Below are 20,669 nucleotides of genomic sequence, written 5' to 3' on the forward strand. Positions count from 1 at the left end.
TTGGTTGGAATCTCTCCAACTGAAATTTGGGTGGTTTCTCCAACCAGGGTTGTACGTATGGGAGAATGGCTTATTATATGCCCCTAAGGCATTGCATTGCTTCTCATAACCCCCCCCCCCCTCATTTCATTCAAAGCAAAGCAGTCCTTAGGTAAGTGCTCCATTCCTCCACAAACAAAGCAAGGTTCTTGCGGTTCCGCTTGAGCGATCATGTGCGAATTTTGCCCATTTTTCATCATTAAGACCTCAAACTGCTTTTTCAAAGCTTCAAGTTGGGCCTTAATACTATCCTCTTCTCGAAGTTGATAGATCCCAGATGGTTTGTGTCGATTGGTGTTGTCAGTAGCACTTGGACCAGTCCAGGTGTGAGACTTTTTCGCAGTTTCTTCGAGATATTCAAGAGCATCGTCTGGCTCTTTTTCAAGGAATTCATCATTGCATAGCATTTCTAAAAACTGGCGCTCACGACTCGTGAGGCATTCATAAAAGTAACTGACCAAACGCCAGTTCTCATAGCCATGGTGTGGGCACTGATTTAACAGATCTTTGAATCTTTCCCAGACTTGATAGAACGTTTCATTGTCCTTTTGGGAGAATGTGGAAATTTGTCGTTTTAGACTGTTGGTCTTATGGCTAGGGAAGTGTTTCAGAAAGAAAGATTTGGTCATCTCCTCCCATGTTCCAATCGACCTAGGTCTCAGAGAGTACAACCAGCTTTTGGCTTTGTCCTTCAAGGAGAAAGGGAAGAACTTCAGTTGCACAACATCGACATTTTCGGCTCGGTTATAGAACATGGCTACCACCTCCTCGAATTCTCTGATATGCACGTATGGGCTTTCGTTTTCCATTCCATGAAATGTAGGCAAGAGTTGAATCATGCCAGGTTTAAAGTCTAATGCGGGCATATTAGGAGGGAAGATAATGCATGAAGGCATGGAAGTGCGAGTAGGATGGAGGTATTCATTGAGAGTTCTTGGTTGGATTTCATCATTGCGAGCCATTGCGAATGGGTTATTATCAGCGAAAGTTTGTGGAGAAGCTGGATTGGTGGAAGGAGTTCCAGTAGGAGTGGCAGATGAATTGGAAGAAGTGTCACTGGAAGTTTCATGATGATTCATCCACCCTCGGAAATCAGAATTAGATTTATTTTATGTCTTTTTCTTTCTTTTTTTTTTTTTGTTAAACTTGTTCCTAGATAGATTTGGAGGTTTTCGGGTGATCTCCAACGCCTTACTAGAACTCCTCGAGGTTACTGAGTAAGTATGGTGGATCACAAGTCAACCTTTTCGACTAAACAACCTTTAAGCAGAGTGAAATTGCTTATTTTGACAGAACAAGCTTGGTTTTCTTATAGTAATAAGTTCAACAATGTAATAGTGCAAATGTAGATGCTTGAAATGTTCCCAGGCCGATTGGGAAGGTTGCCAAGGTACCGCTCTAGACCCACACTTGCCTAGACAGAACTCCCCGAGGTTCCCAGGTAAGTGTGGAGGGTAACGCTATCACAAACCTTATTTAACAACCAATCTTTCTAGACAGAACAATATCAGTTTCTACCATTTGTAATATTACACAATTGTTACCAATACTAAGAGTTTTATGATTGAAATTTTATGAACAATTTTATGCAATTTTATGCTTTTTTTGTTTGTTTTTTAAAACCTAAATTCTAAGGAAAACTAAGGCAAAGGAAAAGAAAAACCTAAACTAAACAACAAAATTAAAAAAAAATAACACAAAAATAAAATAGAGAAAAGAAAATTAAAGTGAAGATAAAATAACAAGCTTAATCTTTTTTTTTTAAATATGTATTATACTAAAAAAAAATGAAATAGAAATTAAGAAAGAAAAATGGAGTAAGAATTAGCTAAATAAAAAAAAATTATAAATATATATATGGTTTTTTTTTTTAACCAAAAGAGAGGAAAATGGGGAAAAAAAGAAATAAAGATAGAAATAAGAATAAATATATATATATATATTTTTAGTTACTTTTATTTTATAGCTATGTATATATATATATATATATATTTTGTTACCGAAGAAAAGAAAAAAAAAGTAAAAGAATAGAAGAAATATATATATATAATAGAGAATTTTTTTTTTATGATATTTTTTTTTAGTTTTTGTTTCTTTTTATTTTTGTTATAATAATCTAATTAATTAAAAATTAGTAAATAAAAAACAAATACTAACACAATATTTATTCCAACAAAAATATAAATAAAGTTACTAATATTTTTGTAAAAAGTTCACTAAACCTTTGAAAATTACCTCCCCAGCAACGGCGCCAAAATTTGTTTAACGCCCAAAATGTGACAACCACTAAGCGGTGGTTGTAGTATAATCGGGCGCTCGATCCACAAGGAGGTAACCTAAAATCAAAAGATTAGTAGAAAATAACACAAAAAGTTAGTAACAAGAAATAAATAAAATTGTAAATGGAAAGAGGTTTGAGATTTTGGTATTGTATTTTTTGATGAAATGATAAAGTGAGATAGGTAAGATAAATGTTAGATGTAATCAAGAGTTTGAGAAATGGAAAGGTTTCAAGAATCATCCATATGCTTGCTTAGTTACTTGGTTACTTGATTTACAAAAATACACAAGTAAATAGTTCACATCCCAACATTTACTTGGAAAATCTAACATTAAAGTCCATAGTTTTTCTAACAAAAGTTCATTTGAGTTATAAAGTTCTTTACTTTAAAAGCACAATGTTAATCTTATGAAAAATCTAAAAATGGCAAAATACCCAAGGGCAATAATGCAATAGAAGATTAGACATAAAATTATGTATCAAGATTACTTTTACTAATTAGAAGCACATAGAAAGAGCATGACTAATCATATATACTATTAGCATAAGTAAATAAAGATAACAAAATAAAGATAGAGATGAAAGAACATAAATAACTCAAATATATTACATTAAGAACATAGTAAATCAAAGTAGCAAAATAACATCACTTGCATATGGAATCATCCCTAACCTTCCTAGGAAGATTAGGCCATTATGCTCATGATTCTCACAAAATTCTAAGAAGAAAATATGAGAAGAAAGTGAATGGAAATTTCGCTATAGTTTCTCTACTCTAAAAATTACATACCAAATGTGAAGAAAATGTCCCTATTTATAGATGGAGAAAATGACTAAAAAGAAATTAAACAACAAAATGGGGTTTACAAAATAAATCTGAAATATTAATAATAAAATATGATTTTGAAAAATCAAACCTTATTATTAATATTACCCTAGCTATTTTTGTGTATAGTCAAAATGCTCCTTTTCTAAAATACCACAAAAGCATGATCTTTAAAGCTCAAAATAGCAATTTACAAAGCCCAATACCCACCAAATATGGCTGGTGACACAAGAGGGTTTTGACCCATTTTCAGCCAATGAGGGAGTGCCACATCACACTGCTGGAAGAGGATTGGGCTGCTTCAGATGGGCCTCAGCTGAGTTGGGCCTGGAGTGAGGCTGAAGGGAGTTGTGTTGGAGGAGTCACGTTGGTGGCCTGGCAGATAGATGTCCAAATGGGTTTGCACTTTGGCTAATGGTATCAGACCATTGGTAAGGAGGAATCTCTAAAGATTAATATGCATATTCATTAACTATGCATATCCATATGCATCTAAATGGATATCAGGTCACAAAGAAATTTTTGTGAAGGAATTTCTGTAGACATATTCGTGTACTTGTCAGCATGTCAGCAGCTGAGAAGCACATCAGGATCAGGCGGACAGGTGGCGCAGCAGGGGGTCGTGATAACTCTACAAAATAGAGTTATTTTACCATATTTTATGTGCTAATTGTTGCTTAGTTCTTGAGTTTTTAATTAACTTATTAAATTTTTATGTAATTTTTAATTTATTAGTCTTATTGTAGTTTTCTAGATTTTTATATGTTTTTATAGTTATTTTATTGTGTTATGTTGTAATTGAATTAGTTAAAATTAGTATTGTTAGTTTGAATGTTAAAAATTTGATTTTATTGAAAAGTGAATGTTATGTAAATTAAATTTTAATTAATGTTTTCATAGGAGTTTTATGGTATATTTTATTAATGAAAATATTTAATTTTAATTTAGTTTATAATTTATTTTGTAGGAGAATTATTTCATTTGTGGCATTTTTGAGGAAGAAACAAAGAAATAATGGCATTTTTAAAAATGCTATGATCAAGTCATGGGCCCAAGCCCATTCCTTCCTTCCCAGCAAGGAGCTTCACTCAAGATCAATTCAGCATCCACTTTGCTTCAGCCATCAATCATCATCCCACGTTGGGCCTTCTCCCAGCCACAAACTCAGCATCAGCTCTAAGCAAGCCACCACCTCCTGCTGCCTTCACTCCTGCCCAGCCGCATGTCCTCACTTCTCCCCAACGTGGGCCAGCCTCCACAAGCCTGCCCAGCCATTCGGCCCAAGCTCCAGGCCCACGAAGCTTTCAGCTGCCAAAACAGCCTCCAACTCTCTGCCGTACAGCCTCTTGAGCCCATAAAATTGCATTTTGTCCCCTATGACAAAAATGCCACCTTTTTACCCATTTTCTACACACTTTTCACCCCAAAATCATCATCACTCCTACAATTTACCCCTATTTACCATATTATTATTAATTTAATCAATTTACTTAATTTAAATTGATTATTTTAATAATCTCATTTTGGCTATAAATAAGGGTTTTGAAGACCATTTTTGGGGTGCTTAATGTTTTGGTTACCATCTTTTTCTCTCATTTTCTATCTACCATTCTCTCTTCCATTTGGGTTTTTCAAGAGCATTTTGCAAGTATGTATGTCTTTTATTTTGTAATTTCTATTCTAGTTATGTGCTTTTAATCTTTTTCATAAGATTATTAAGATCATGATGAAGCAACTTGTAGCTAGGTAATATTTATGTTGTATGTTGATTTCCCTTGTAATGCAACAAAGTCTTTGGATTTTTCTTCTTCATATATTTCTTTCATCTTAAATATCTTGTATTTTAGATTGTTAGAACATATTTACACTTTGTTCTTCATTAGTGCATAAACATAATATTCTTTGTGTAAGATGTGTCATTAAATTGTACACATCCATGCTTAGAACAAAAATATTATGTTTTGCCTTATAAATAATGTTCATTGATTTATTTGTTATTTCATTAGATTGATTTACACTAAATGCTTTGAAATTATAATTTTGAAAAGTGAAGAAAAATCCTATCTTTTTATAAGAAAATTGTGCTTAAAATTATAAATATTTTTGGAAAATGATAGTTTAAATTATTTTAACTATCACTAAAACTTGGGAATCAATATACTAATAAATATTATTAAACTTACATTTTGTGGATTCTAGTATCTTAATAATCTTTTCTTTTAACACTTATTTTCAACTCATTATTGGTTTATTTTCATTATCTTAAATAGCTTTATTTTTCAATCTTTTATTTTATGTTCATAATATTAAAACTTATCAATCTTTGGAACTAGGTTAGAATTTATTACTTTTGATTTAAAATAGTTTCATTTTCGATTTTAGACAACTCCTTTGGGTTCGACATCCTTGCTTACGATCACTATTCTATATGAACGATTCGTGCGCTTGCGATATATAAATTTTTAAACATACCCGTTTTGGGTCCATCAAGTTTTTGGCGCCGTTGCCGGGGAGTTGCAAGAGAAAAGAAACGAAAATTGTCTCAAGGTTAGTAAATTCTTCTACTAGTTATTTTAATTTTTGCACTTAAAAAAAAAACTAAAAAATATATATACTATAAAAAAAAAAGATAAGAAGAAAATTTGGGACGGTTCAACCACCCATAAAAAAAATATATACTTATATTTCTATATTTATTGTTTTTTTTTATTTAGTTGACGGCACTTGTGCCTCCTATCTATCCTTTTAAATTTTTATAGTCGATGGCACTTGTGCCTCCTAATTTTGTTGTAATTTTATTTCTTTTATATCTTTGTTAGTTGACGGCAATTTTTGCCTCCTAACCTTTGTGTAATTTTCTTTATTTATTTTGTTGTATTTTTATTTTATTTAAATTCTGCAAATTACTAGTTGATGGCAATGTTGCCTCCTAGCTAGTTGATGGCAATTTTTTCCTCCTAGTCATCTATCTTATGTTTAAGTTGATGGCACTTGTGCCTCCTAGTTTTTACCTTAATTTTGTTATGGTTGATGGCATGCTATGCCTCCCTACTCTTGCTTAAATTTTAGTCTTATTTAATTTTTGCCTTATTTTTCTTTGTCTTCTTTAATATTTTAGCGTAATATTGTGAAAAATACTTGAAAAAAAAAAGAAGAGAAACCTAAATCTTGTCCTTTCACCATAAGCAATTCTTGCTTAAAGGAAATTTGACCAAAATTCCCATCCGCCTCTACTAATTAACCTCGGGGAGTTGTTAGTAGTGCGCGAGTAAGTGGAATCAAATAGGCCTGGGGACAAGTAAACCATAAGAATTATATTGTTGTGAAATCTCTAAAAATTCTAAGTATGCTCTGTGGTTGCGGTTTTAACTGATCTTCCACATCAGAAAATTGCTTGTTTGAGATTATCCTTGTTGCCTTGTTTGTGAAAATTGTATGCATCATTGGGAACGTAATTCTAAAAAACGATTAGTAAAAAGACGTTTATCTTTGTTTGAAATTGAAAGTGTTAGTAAAAATTTGAGCATCATGGAACCCATTGCTAATATTGTTGATGAAAATGTTGTGCCTGAAAAAACTTTGCTTGAATATTTTGCACCTATTTCATCTAATGCTCCGTCATGCATTGTTTTACCTACTACTTCTGCTACTCATTTTGAGCTTAAACCATCAATCATTCAATTGTTGCCTTCTTTTTATGGGTTAGATAGAGAGGATCCTTACATGCATGTCAAAAATTTCTTAGAAATTTGCTCAACATTTAAATTTCAAAAAATTTCTGATGAGTCGGTCAAACTAAGATTGTTCCCTTTTTCATTAAAAGACAAATCAAAAGCTTGGTTAAATTCCCTTCCCACGGGTTCTATAACTACCTGGGATCAACTTTATAATAAATTCTTACTGAAATTTTTTCCTATGTCTAAAACTGATAGTCTAAGGAGAGAAATCTCCGAGTTTTTTCAAAAAGATAATGAAGAGTTTTATGAATGTTGGGAAAGATTTAAAGATTTATTATTAAAATGTCCTCATCATGGTTTTGAAAAATGGAGACTTGTAAAATATTTTTATGATGGTTTGACTCCCTCTAATCGTCAAATGATTCAATCTATGCATACTGGAAAATTTTTAAAATTTCAAGGACAAGAGGCGTGGGACGCCCTTGAAGATTTATCTGTCAATTCACAACAATGGAATTATTTTAATCCTAGGTCTAGGTCAACTAATTCACCAAAAAGAGGAGGAAGGTATGAAGTAAAAGAAGAAGTAGACTTAAGAACGTCTCTAGATAAATTAGCGAGAAAAGTAGAAGCTTTAGCCATAAGCCAAACTATAAACTCTCCAATACAACCAAGAAAAGATGTCTGTTCTATATGTTCTAGTCCTTGCCATAATGCCCAATCATGCCCTTCCTACCAAGAAGCATTTTCTGAGGAGGCCAATGCCCTTCATTCTTATGGGAAACCAAATGATAGCCCATTTTCGTCCACCTACAATCCAAATTGGAGAAACCATCCAAACTTTTCATGGAGACAAAACCAACCCCAAATGAATCAAGGGCATCAATACAACACACAAGACCAAGCTCATGCCCCACAAAATCAACCATATCCGCAACAAAGAAAACCTTCCTTAGAAGATACTTTACAACAATTTATGCAATCCACCCAACAAATCCTACAAAATCAATCTCAATCTATTACCAAACTCGAGACACAAGTAGGACAACTCGCCACTGCTTTAGCTGATAGAGAAAAAGGAACATTCCCTAGTCAACCTATCCCTAATCCAAAAGGTCAATATGAGATAGGAAAGTCTAGTCATAATGGAGAAGTCAAATCAATTTCAACTCTTAGGTCTGGAAAGAAAATTGTCAAACCCGATTACATACCCGAGGTTGAAAACGAAAAAGAAAAAGAAAAGAGTCAGCCTCCTAGTTCTAATCTCAATGACTCATCAAACAAAGAAATTACAATCCATCCTTTCATTCCAAAAGCCCCATTCCCACAAAGATTGCTTCCAATTAAAAAAGGCGGCCAATATAATGACATCTTAGAAGTTTTTAAACAAGTTAGTATCAACATCCCTTTCTTAGATGCCATTAAACAAATTCCTGCCTACTCCAAATTTTTAAAGGATCTTTGTACTGTTAAAAGAAACACTAATGTTCCTAAAAAGGCGTTTTTAACTGAACAAGCGAGTTCCATTATCCAATATAAGAGTCTTGTTAAATATAAAGATCCTGGGTGTCCCACAATTTCATGCATTATTGGTGATCATTTTATTAACAAAGCTTTACTTGATTTGGGTGCTAGTGTGAATTTATTGCCTTATTCTGTTTATAAGCAACTTGGTCTTGGTGAGCTAAAACCTACCTCTATAACTCTTCAATTAGCCGATCGTTCTGTGAAAATTCCTAGAGGCATTATAGAGGATGTTTTGATAAAAGTTGATAAATTTTATTTTCCTGTTGACTTCATTGTTCTTGATACTCAACCTGTGGAAAATATGCATGCTCAAATTCCTATCATTTTAGGTAGACCATTCTTAGCTACATCTAATGCAATCATAAATTGTCGTAATGGTGTTTTGAAATTATCTTTTGGAAATATGACTGTTGAATTGAATGTTTTTAATGTTGCTAAATCTGTTGAGTGTGAAGAAATGCATGAAGTTAACATGATAGATAGTATTTGTGAAGATGATGGAAATGACTTACTTGATTTTTGTGAAAAATACTTTGGTATGAACTTGCATATTGATGACTTTAATGATGATGTGAATGCTTTGCTAGAGTCTATACCCTTAAATGAAACCAAAGTTGAACCTTTTTCACCCTTAGGTCATGTTCAATCAATCTCTGAGTCTCCAAAGTTAGACCTTAAACCTTTGCCAGAAAATTTAAAATATTCTTTTCTAGGAGAGTCTGAAACCTTACCTGTTATCATAGCATCCGCTTTAGATAAAGAACAAGAAGGTAAATTGTTAGATGTCCTTAGAAAACATAAAGAAGCCATAGGTTGGACCATTGGAGACATTAAAGGAATTAGCCCATCCATATGTATGCATAGAATCCATCTAGAAGAGAATGCTAAAACCTCTCGGGAATGTCAAAGAAGGCTAAATCCAAATATGAAAGAAGTAGTTAGAGAAGAGGTCATAAAATTGTTAGACGTAGGTATCATTTACCCTATTTCTGATAGTCAATGGGTTAGTCCAGTTCAAGTTGTGCCTAAGAAGTCTGGGATCACAGTTGTTGAAAATGAGAAAAATGAATTAATCCCTACTAGAGTACAAACGGGGTGGAGAGTGTGCATAGATTATAGAAAGCTGAATAACGTTACTAGAAAAGACCATTTTCCATTACCCTTTATTGATCAAATGCTTGAACGATTAGCTGGCCATGCATATTATTGCTTTCTTGATGGGTATTCGGGATATAACCAAATCCCCATCGCCCCAGAAGATCAAGAAAAGACTACATTTACATGCCCTTTTGGGACTTTTGCCTATCGTCGCATGCCTTTTGGATTGTGTAATGCACCTGCGACTTTTCAAAGGTGTATGATTTCGATTTTTTCTGACATGGTTGAAAGATTTCTTGAAGTATTTATGGATGATTTTTCTGTGTTTGGTTCTTCCTTTGATGAATGTCTGCATCATCTTTCACTTGTTTTAATTCGTTGCAAAGAGAAAAACCTTGTGCTTAACTGGGAAAAATGTCATTTTATGGTTAAAAAATGAATTGTTTTAGGTCATGTAATATCTTCTAAGGGAATAGAAGTTGATAAAGCTAAAGTTGATCTTATTTCAAAACTTCCCCCACCTAAAACTGTGAAAGAAATTAGATCATTCTTAGGCCATGCCGGTTTTTATAGAAGATTTATAAATGACTTTAGCAAAATTTCTCGGCCTTTATGCCATTTACTTGGAAAAGAAAATGCTTTTGTCTTTGATAATAATTGCCATGTTGCCTTTGAAAAATTAAAAAATTTGTTGACTACGGCACCCATTATTCGACCTCCTGATTGGAAATTACCTTTTGAAATAATGTGTGATGCTTCTGATTATGCTATAGGTGCTGTCTTAGGACAAAGACTTGAAAAAATACCTCATGTAATTTACTATGCTAGCAAAACTTTAAATGATGCTCAATTAAATTACTCCACAACCGAAAAAGAATTTCTTGCTGTTGTTTTTGCATTAGAGAAATTTAGATCTTATCTGTTAGGGTCTAAAATTATTGTCTACTCTGATCATGCTGCATTAAAATATCTCTTATCAAAAAAAGATGCTAAGTCTCGTTTGATCCGTTGGATCCTGCTTTTACAAGAATTCGACTTAGAAATACGTGATAAAAAAGGATCTGAAAATGTTGTTGCTGATCATTTATCTAGACTAGTTGTTGAAACTATACATGATCCCACTCCTATCACTGAAACTTTTCCTGATGAACAATTGATGTATATTTCTTCATTGCCTTGGTATGCTGATATTGTTAATTATTTGGTCACTAAAGAAATACCATCTCATTGGTCTAAGCATGATAAATCTAAATTTTATTCTGAGGTGAAAAACTTTATTTGGGATGATCCTTACTTGTTTAAATACTGCCCTGATCAAATAATTAGAAGATGCATTCCAAACTGTGATCAATCTAAAATCATATCTTTTTGTCATGATCATGCATGTGGAGGACATTTTAGTGGTAAGAAAATAGCTGCTAAAGTTTTACAATGTGGTTTTTATTGGCCTACTATCTTTCATGATACATATGTTTATTGTAAAGCTTGTGAACGTTGCCAAAAGTTAGGAAGTTTAACTAAAAGAAATATGATGCCTTTAAATCCTATTCTTATTATTGACATATTTGATGTTTGGGGCATTGATTTTATGGGACCATTTCCTAACTCTTTTGGTAATCTTTATATTCTTGTTGGAGTCGATTATGTATCTAAATGGGTTGAAGCTATTGCATGCCACACTAATGACCACAAAGTTGTGCTTCGGTTTTTAAAAGAAAATATATTTTCCCGTTTTGGTTCACCACGTGCTGTAATTAGTGATAACGGTACACACTTTTGTAATAGACCATTTGAACATTTGATGAAACAATATGGCATTATACATAAAGTCTCAACACCATATCACCCACAAACTAGTGGTCAAGTTGAAGGGTCTAATAGGGAAGTTAAGCACATTTTAGAAAAAACTGTGAATCCAACTAGGAAAGATTGGTCCTTAAGACTCACTGATGCATTATGGGCGTATCGTACCGCGTACAAAACGCTCATTGGCATGTCACCCTACAGACTTGTGTATGGGAAGGCGTGCCATTTACCTGTTGAGTTAGAACATAGAGCCTTTTGGGCAATTAAGCAGTTAAACTTTTCTTTAGACAAGGCAGGTGAGAAACGAAAACTTCAAATAAATGAACTAGACGAAATTAGGAATGATGCATATGACTATTCAAAAAAGTATAAGGATCGCATGAAATTTTACCATGATAAAAATATTTTGAGAAAAGATTTTTATCCAGGTCAGAAAGTCCTTTTATACAACTCTCGTTTGCATTTATTCCCGGGAAAGTTACGCTCTAGGTGGTCCGGTCCTTACATTGTTCGTATTGTTTTTCCACATGGAGCTATTGAAATTGAAAATCCTAAAAATGGTGATATATTTAAAGTTAATGGACAAAAATTAAAACCATTTTTAGAATTAAAAACTAATGAAGTGGATGAGATACTCCTTGAGGACCCTGTTTACCATGCTCCTTGATTCCTGTGTGATCTTGATAACTTGTGTTTTATTTGTATTGTTGTTTTATGTGTGATTTAATTTTTGTTAGTTGTATCTTGTTCTATCTTCGCAATGCACAATATCGAGGTACGACCATTCTAAACTTTACACTCTTGTCAATTTTAATTTATATTTATATTTTGACACATTTAGGACAATGCTTAAATTAAGTTTGGGGGTATCGAGTTTTATTGTGTTTGTTTTGTGTTTTATTTATGATGTTTGTTTGAAAAAAAATTATTATTTTTATGTTGTTTTGTTAATTTTTTTTTTATTTGTTTATTTTCATAAAAATTCAAAAAATATATATATATATTTAAAAAAAAAAAATTGGTGATATTTTTCATTTTCAATGATAAAAATTCTGATTGAGTTTGAAATTAAATCTCTTAAAAATATGAATAATTTTTAAGCTTTGTTTTTAATTATAGGGTCAATTTTGCTTGTAACAAAAATTACATTTTTCATAAACACTTTTATTTCCTATAAGTTTAAGTGAAAAATAACTTTAATGAAAACCTATTTTCTAAAAGCAAAATTGACAATTTAATTAATTACATAAGCTTAACTTTTATTCATAATAATTTCTGAGAGTTATTTTCATTGTGCAATTTTTGAGAAAATCATTTTTATGTCACCAATAAAAAAAAAATATATGTGTATTTTAATTTTTCTTTTGCTTGAGGACTAGCAAAACTTTAAGTTTGGGGGTGTGATAACTCTACAAAATAGAGTTATTTTACCATATTTTATATGCTAATTGTTGCTTAGTTCTTGAGTTTTTAATTAACTTATTAAATTTTTATGTAATTTTTAATTTATTAGTCTTATTGTAGTTTTCTAGATTTTTATATGTTTTTATAGTTATTTTATTGTGTTATGTTGTAATTGAATTAGTTAAAATTAGTATTGTTAGTTTGAATGTTAAAAATTTGATTTTATTAAAAAGTGAATGTTATGTAAATTAAATTTTAATTAATGTTTTCATAGGAGTTTTATGGTATATTTTATTAATGAAAATATTTAATTTTAATTTAGTTTATAATTTATTTTGTAGGAGAATTATTTCATTTATGGCATTTTTGAGGAAGAAACAAAGAAATAATGGCATTTTTAAAAATGCTATGATCAAGTCATGGGCCCAAGCCCATTCCTTCCTTCCCAGCAAGGAGCTTCACTCAAGATCAATTCAGCATCCACTTTGCTTCAGCCATCAATCATCATCCCACGTTGGGCCTTCTCCCAGCCACAAACTCAGCATCAGCTCCAAGCAAGCCACCACCTCCTGCTGCCTTCACTCCTGCCCAGCCGCATGTCCTCACTTCTCCCCAACGTGGGCCAGCCTCCACAAGCCTGCCCAGCCATTCGGCCCAAGCTCCAGGCCCACGAAGCTTTCAGCTGCCAAAACAGCCTCCAACTCTCTGCCGTACAGCCTCTTGAGCCCATAAAATTGCATTTTGTCCCCTATGACAAAAATGCCACCTTTTTACCCATTTTCTACACACTTTTCACCCCAAAATCATCATCACTCCTACAATTTACCCATATTTACCATATTATTATTAATTTAATCAATTTACTTAATTTAAATTGATTATTTTAATAATCTCATTTTGGCTATAAATAAGGGTTTTGAAGACCATTTTTGGGGTGCTTAATGTTTTGGTTACCATCTTTTTCTCTCATTTTCTATCTACCATTCTCTCTTCCATTTGGGTTTTTCAAGAGCATTTTGCAAGTATGTATGTCTTTTATTTTGTAATTTCTATTCTAGTTATGTGCTTCTAATCTTTTTCATAAGATTATTAAGATCATGATGAAGCAACTTGTAGCTAGGTAATATTTATGTTGTATGTTGATTTCCCTTGTAATGCAACAAAGTCTTTGGATTTTTCTTCTTCATATATTTCTTTCATCTTAAATATCTTGTATTTTAGATTGTTAGAACATATTTACACTTTGTTCTTCATTAGTGCATAAACATAATATTCTTTGTGTAAGATGTGTCATTAAATTGTACATATCCATGCTTAGAACAAAAATATTATGTTTTGCCTTATAAATAATGTTCATTGATTTATTTGTTATTTCATTAGATTGATTTACACTAAATGCTTTGAAATTATAATTTTGAAAAGTGAAGAAAAATCCTATCTTTTTATAAGAAAATTGTGCTTAAAATTATAAATATTTTTGGAAAATGATAGTTTAAATTATTTTAACTATCACTAAAACTTGGGAATCAATATACTAATAAATATTATTAAACTTACATTTTGTGGATTCTAGTGTCTTAATAATCTTTTCTTTTAACACTTATTTTCAACTCATTATTGGTTTATTTTCATTATCTTAAATAGCTTTATTTTTCAATCTTTTATTTTATGTTCATAATATTAAAACTTATCAATCTTTGGAACTAGGTTAGAATTTATTACTTTTGATTTAAAATAGTTTCATTTTCGATTTTAGACAACTCCTTTGGGTTCGACATCCTTGCTTACGATCACTATTCTATATGAACGATTCATGCGCTTGCGATATATAAATTTTTAAACATACCCGTTTTGGGTCCATCAGGTCGCCAGGTGGCGGCTGGGCAAGGAGAAAAAGAGACATATTTTGCAGGGCTTGGGCTATTTGGGCTGAATTTTAGACTTCAATTTCGCAAAAATGCCAACTTTTCCTCATTTCTTCAATGTTATTTATTTCTTTCTTCTTTCTTTTCTTTATAACAAAATGCATCTTTAAATCCTACAAAATAACAATAAATTAAATCATAATCAAACATTTTCATTTATAAAATAAATTATAGTAATTCAATGAAAATATTAATTAAACTTAATTTATTTTGGCCATTAAAATCAATAAATATGCATTTTTCACCACTAATCATCCACCATCGTATCGAAGAATGACGTACGATCAAGGCTCTAATAGCCAGTTATTGATGGAATCTTTGGATTGGGTCGATGAAAAACGCGAGCAAGCCCAACTTCGAGTAGCAGCTTACCAGCCAGAGGTCGCCCGGTATTTTAATTCTAAAGTACGTGAAAGGAAATTTAATATAGGAGATCTTGTACTTAGAAGAGTTTTCGTCAGCACTCGCGATCCGACCGCTGGAGTACTCGGACCTAACTGGGAAGGACCGTACCAAATTGAAGAAGTCCTCCATCCAGGCACTTACAAACTTGCTCGCTTAAATGGAGATCTCATTCCTCGCTATTGGAATGGAGAACACCTACGCAAGTGCTATCAATAAACAATTCTTCTTAAAGAATTGGCTTGTATTATTTTTAGTTTTTACAAGTTATGAACAAGGGTTAGTCATTTTTGTGACTGCTCGTTTATAAGTGTAAGATTATTTTATTGATCACTCGTACATACACGATTGTCCATCTATTACGAGAAATAAAAGGGACTGTGCGCAGCCAGTCAATCTTGCCAAACTATTGTATTTATTACAAGTATTTGCTCAATACGTGTGTTATTTTGCTATATTATCATTTTAAAATTTCTGCTACGAGCATAATTGTTCGAACAGGTCTTAGTCAAGGCAAATGGCCGAGGACCTAAAGCTCCTCAATCACTTGGGGGGCATATAAGGTATCAAGTAAGCAAAGCATATCAAAAGGTATGTAAACAGATGAGCAAAATAAGTGAAAGCATGCTAGCGTACTTAGAGTATTTTTTCAAAATTTTTGTTATTTTGTTAAATCAAACTAAAGTACTATGTTAAGTTCGGTCATGCGAACAGATGTTATAATAAAATGCAAGTATTATAATATAAAAAATGAATCCCTTTACACAGCCAGCAGTCAATGCTTAGATGTAATTGTTTAATAAAAGGAAGCCTTCCCTCCGTTGGCAATGGCCTCTTCTAACTTGATGTATCTGTGCGCTCGGTTCAGAAATTCTTGGGTGCTTTTTACTCCATTCTTTAGCAAGCTATTCCAGAGGGATGAATGGCGTCGTAATCCAGCAGTAAGTGCCATCATTTTTCCTTCATTTCCAACTGTCTTAACCCCAGCAGCGGCTCGCATCAAATGTTGGACATACCCCTTCAAGGTTTCTCCCTTCTTCTGGCGTATCTCGACCAGTTGGTTAGCCTCGGTAGGATGTACACGACCAGTGTAAAACTGTCCGTAGAACTTCTTCACGAACATTTCCCAAAACACTATGCTGGCATGAGGAAATTTGAAAAATCACTCCTGAGCAGTATCTGACAAGGTGGTTGGAAAAATTTAGCATAGAGTGTCATCTGACACCTTCTGGATATCCATTTGTATCCCGAATTTATTTACGTGAGATACTAGGTCTTATAATCTAGTGAAGTTGGGCAAGACTGGCTTCTTAAATTTGCTTGGGGTCTCGGCCATTGCTATTATTTGTACAAACTGAGTGTCTCTTCTCTGGTCATATTCAATGTGGGATGTCCGGCTCCCCACTAGCTGTTGGACGACCTGATTCAATGCATCGAGCTGGGCTTGTACAACGTCTGGTATTATTGGGGCGACCGGTGATGGAGGGGCATACTCGTCGTGTCTTTCTCCTCTGTTGTTGAGACCATCCCTCAAATCCTCATCCCTTCGCCTTTGTTCGCTCATGCCTAGTTGATCAAAGACGTTAGGTTGTCTAGGCTGCCCCCCAGCATTCTGGCTCGCCGGCCAGTTATCTCTTGGTGGAGGGTTTTATCCTCCACCCCTCTCTTCTTGCCGTCGACCAGCGTTTCCTCTATCGGAATCTGCCTCATTATAGTCATGTCCATCCCTAAAATGTGATCGACTATGGTGCGACCTGCTGATCACACTGTTTCCCCCTCCTCTTGCTGGCATGTCCCGTCCAACAGGTGGAGGCCTGCGTTGGTCGGTAGGTCCACAAGCATTATTATGTCGTGGGGGACCCATGACCATAGAGCCTAATTCAACATGCCTTCTGTTCGCAGAAGGGCGCTGTCCCCTGCTCGGTGGGTTTGGCTCCTCAGCAGTTTGGCCCCTAGGACTTTGGGGAGGCTGCCCGACCCTATTCTGCCTTTACAGTTGGGGATTATCTCGACCAGCGCGAGAAGGTGGTTGCTGTTCAAGATCCTGAAACGCCCTATCTTGTTGAGCAGCAGGGGGTTGCTCCGACCTCTGAGGGTTTTCCGGTTGAGGCGGAGTGTGGTGATGTTGAGGATGATCTGAATGTGGACCTTGTTGCGGTGGTGTATTAGGTGGTTGATCTATCTGGGAAGTCGGTGCAAGCTATCCTCGCCAACTGAATGGCTGCCTCCAAAGCGGCAGTGGCGTCCCTCTGTCGGCGGTCCATGTCGGTCTGCCGCTCATTCAATACATGCCATTGCCTATCAATCTCTCTCTGCTACAACGCCATCGCTTCAGCCACATTTTCTTGATTAGCCCTCAAATTGGCTAACTCCTCCTACAACACAATCAGAGTCGACCTGAAGGTCTCAGAATCCATTTCCTCCTCCTCCAAATCCACTTATGGCTCATCTTCAACCACATTTTGCGGAGGAGGCTGGGTTGGTGCAGCACCAGAAGTTTGTCTAGTCTTTCTAGCTGTTTCGCCATTCGATCTTCTTGGAGGTCTTGAGTTCAACTCTCAATGAAAGCACCAAAATGTTGACCATCGATTTGGTCAAGGACACGGAGTCAAGTAAAACGATAGAAATGAGATGAAATCGAAATAAAAAGATAAATGACACAAAATATTTATAGTGGTTTGAGCCCAACAAATGGTAATAACCTACATCCACTTTGTGTTCTTATTAATGTAGAATTCCAAGAACTGTGATCAATGAACTAAGGTTCACGAGTTTCACAAGCCTCAGGATGAATACAAGTATGGTGGATAAAAACACTATATTTCTCTCTTAGAATTCCGAAGTTCAAAAAGTCCTCCAAGAAAAAAGTCCCCTCTCTTGAGCCCCTCGATACTTATTTATAAGCTCAAAGAGTTTTTACATGGGCTGATGGGCCTTAAGTACATTTAATACAGGCGTGTCTAAATAATAATGAAAATTGCAATTATTATATAAATGCAAAATTACATATCTGAAGGAAATATATGAAATACTGTGACCAGACTGGTCGCCCATAAATATGATGTCTGATGAGTGAATTCTCTTCTAGTCGATGGTCGAACAAATCATACTCACTTAAACAGTCACGCGTATCCCACGTGTAGGCTAATTCTGCCACATCATCAGGTAATCCTTTTTTGGGTAAACAGGTAGAGACTATTACCATAAGAGCATCTCCTCCTATAAATGTAAAAGCCACTAGATACATGCCACCAACTAATCCGACGATGAAAGGTTGTCAAGGAGTAGCTATCTAACATGAAGAACTTGCTCAAGGCCAAAGACAAATAATTGAGTTTCATTTGTATTGAATTTTATAAATATATGGTGATGATGGTATGATGACAACTGTATTCATTATGTATAAGAGAGATATTTATCAGAGACATTTTCACAAACACATTGCATATATCACCGTATATACGGTAATAATTTATTTTGAACCAAGATGCAACCAAACATACATTAACAAAGGCTATGAATTTATTAGTTTTTATATCCCAAATGCAAAATTATTTTAGTTTGCTACAATAATAATTTATATATCACTGAAATCTAAACATATATTAATCATAGTTCACGTGAAAAAGCTAACAAATGAAAGTTTTATAACATTCTACACAAAGATACACAAGACATTAATGAACCAAACTTCAAACAACTCTTATGTCAATATCTTAGTAAAAAAATCCTATACCTATAAATATACAAGTAGTGGAGGTGTGGTGGATTCGTGGTGGAGTTGTGGTGGCGGAGCCTGGTTGTAGAAAGTCGTAGAAGGTTATGTTGTCAATGACTCAATTGATGGCAATGGCAAAGATGCGGTGGACGTGTGGTGGCATTGTGGTGGAGTTGTTGTGGAGTTATGGTGGCAGAGTGCTAGTTGTGGAGGTTGGGATTGATTGGCAAGGTTGAGAGAATGGTTATTGTCGTGGTGTACAAGTTTAGAGAGAGAAGGTTAGAGAAAATGCTAATGGTCAAGGGCATTTTTGGAAGTGAGGGGAAAAAATGGGCAGAATTAAACTAAATATATTAGAGAGTAATTTTAGTTAACTAATCATATAACTAGCTAATTTTCAACAATTCCTAGTAAATATTAGCAAGTTAATTGGTTTGGAGATGTATGTTGGAGGTTAATTAGACAATATTATAGACATGTTGCTTGGCATGAGTTTGAGAGGGAGAGAGAAAGAGAGAGAATCCATCTCAACTGAGGTGTATGTGCGCCAAAATTATATGTGGGATCAAAATATATACCTGAGTAATGATATGTGTGTTAAAATTATGCACCAAAGTATTAAACTAATCGATATGACACTTTCATTTAATCAATCAAATTTATTTTAGGCAGGACCTATTGTTATTTAAAACAGTGTCACATCAACTGATATAATATTTTGGTCCATGCACATATCATTATTCATATATATATATATATATATATATATATATTTATACCTTTAAATTAGTGTGATTGTTGAATCATTGGACATACTATCATGTACCCTTAGACACAAAAACAATCATTAATTAATTATGTAATATATGTAAACTAATATATATACCTTGACCTTCCAACAAAAAGAATAACTATTATACTTACCAAACTCAAACTAATGAGAATAATTGCATTTATGACATTGATTGGTATATTTATAACACTAGAAATTGTTAACAATAATTCATATTCTAAATTATTGGGAAAATTATTAAGCCGAAGAAGAACATATATGCATATAGTTTATACATATAAACACACACATATTAGTTTGAGAAATTTACATTCCTTATTGTTTTTTATAATTTAATTATAAAAATCACCTACAAAATTTTATTTACAAAAATACTTTGTCACGTCATCAAAAAAATACCGGATTTTAAAAATAATATTCCTGAATTTGAAACTTTCCTGAAATTCCAATTTTATCGTTTTTTTGGGTTTAAAAAAGTAACATTTTAGTTACTTAAAAAATTAATAAGTTACCACTTAGTTATTTTTTTCATAAAATTTTTTATTTTTATAGTAAATTATTTTATATACATTTTGGCTACCTCTAATACTTATTTTTTGAAATTTTTTTTTATCTTAAGACACTGATTAGTCATTTTGAAGTTATGTTATGCTGTCTTATTGCTTAAGATACTTTTACGTTGTCGATTAGTCATTTTTTAGAAACTAATAAGTTACAATAAAATATAACAAATAACTATATAGCTTATTATTAAAAGTTAGATTTAGTATACTATACATTATATTTTTTTTATTCTATTTAAAAGTTACGAAACAATGTCTTAAATAATATATTTTAAAAAAGTTACTTGGAATATTTTTAAATAAATTTAAGTTGTTTAGAATACAATACAATATCTTTTAAATGTAAAATAAGAATACAAATTTTAGTTTATTAAATTTTGATCAAGTATAAAATTTAGTAACTTTTTGGCCAACACAATATAAAAAAGAAACTAAAATGTTATTTTTTATTCTGGACATCTTCTCCAGCAACGGCCACAATACATATGTTTCCCACATATCCAAATGATTACCTTAAAGAGTAGGTCGCGATGATACTACTTTTGAGCCCAACCGACTAGCGGTGTGGCTGGAAAAGATGTTTGAAATTAAAGATAAAAGAGAATGTAAG

At 33.3% G+C, this 20,669-nt stretch overlaps 2 non-coding genes across 2 annotated transcripts; one reads left to right on the forward strand and one right to left on the reverse strand.

Annotated features, from left to right (window-relative positions):
- The first annotated feature begins 513 nt into the window (after window positions 1-513).
- On the forward strand, window positions 514-620 carry LOC133833709 (small nucleolar RNA R71). The gene has a single exon (XR_009893075.1). It is a non-coding gene; the product is annotated as a small nucleolar RNA R71 (small nucleolar RNA).
- A 6,456-nt stretch (window positions 621-7,076) lies between these two features.
- Window positions 7,077-7,183, reverse strand: LOC133833404 (small nucleolar RNA R71). The gene has a single exon (XR_009892785.1). It is a non-coding gene; the product is annotated as a small nucleolar RNA R71 (small nucleolar RNA).
- Window positions 7,184-20,669: the final 13,486 nt, after the last annotated feature.

The sequence above is a fragment of the Humulus lupulus genome, chromosome 4 (assembly GCF_963169125.1).
Source record: "Humulus lupulus chromosome 4, drHumLupu1.1, whole genome shotgun sequence".
Taxonomy (NCBI): domain Eukaryota; kingdom Viridiplantae; phylum Streptophyta; class Magnoliopsida; order Rosales; family Cannabaceae; genus Humulus; species Humulus lupulus.